Genomic DNA, 1,343 nt, shown 5'->3' on the forward strand with positions numbered 1-1,343 from the left:
TTTTTTTTTTTTTTCTTAAATATTATATTAAATGGTAAAAATTATTTTATGTGATCATGTAACACTAATGAGATGGTAACTCAAACTTAGAATGGAAATTATGTGCCTATCAAAAAATCAGAATATACTTATTTAACAGACAAAATATACTGATATGTGATTACTCACAAGCTATTTTCTTTTTACATCTGTATCACTTACCACCCTAGCATTCCTCCTCCTTCTTTTCCTAGTCTGTGTTGTACAGATTACAAGGTTTGTATATATACTTGTACATATTAAACTAATCTTGGGCTAGATTGGGGATGTGCAGAGCAATACCAAAAGTGGAAATGTGATTTACCTCAGAAAAGACTAAGATTCAGTTATGTGTGAAAAAAAAAAAAAAAAGAATGACTAGAAAATAATTACAAAGTGGAAGAGAAAGATGAAGGAAATGAAAGGACAGTTATATGAGCAAGAGTTTAGGGAAGGGCTAGTGGGGGAGGGTTAGTCTAGAGAGGAATCTCTGGGTAGCATAGTTAGGGGCTTGACTGCTAACAAAGGTTAGCTGTTGAAATCTACCTGGAGACACTTTGGCAGAAAAGTCTGGTAATTACTTCTGAAAGATCTCAGCCTTTGAAAACCTTATGGAGCACAATTCTACTCTGAAATACATGGGTTCACTATGAGTTGAAAGCAACTTGATGACAGCTGGTTTTGTTTTGTTTTTGAATTTACAGACATAGGTTGAAAGGTGTGAGAAAAAAAGAAAAGAAAAGAAAGCTCGAGGCACAGGAGGATAGAATTCCCATCAAGTATCATTTTATATTATAAATTGGATTGGTTTAAATGCTCTTTAACCAACATTGCCACTGAGCTGATTCTGACTCATAGTGATGCTAGAGGATGGACTAGAACTGCCAATGGGGTTTTCAAGGCTGTAAATCTTCACTGGAATAGACTGCCTCATTTTGTCATGTAGAGCAGGCTGGTGAGTTGGAACCACGGGCCTCTTGGTTAGCCATCAAATGCTTTGAGCACTGCACCACCAGTGCTCCGTAAATGCACTTTAAACATGTCAACAAAGGCTAAAATGTGTTTTAAACTCTTTTGGGTGCTAATCTGTGTTATGGTAATTGCAACATTTAGGGGAGAATGAGTTATGAAAAGCTTTAGTTTATTTCCAGGTTGTGTTTATCTTTACTTACTTTTTTTTTTTAATTGAAATGAAAGTACAGTACTAAAAACATTCTGATAGATAATCTGCATGTCCTGAAGATAATATTTGCTAACTCCAGTTTGAGAAATGAGAGAACTTTCATCAACTTGGTACTTCTGAAAAAAAGGCTCAGTTAGGCCTT

The sequence above is a fragment of the Orycteropus afer genome, unplaced genomic scaffold, assembly GCF_000298275.1.
Source record: "Orycteropus afer afer isolate SDZICR_OR568_19922 unplaced genomic scaffold, OryAfe1.0 scaffold00380, whole genome shotgun sequence".
NCBI classification, from domain to species: domain Eukaryota; kingdom Metazoa; phylum Chordata; class Mammalia; order Tubulidentata; family Orycteropodidae; genus Orycteropus; species Orycteropus afer.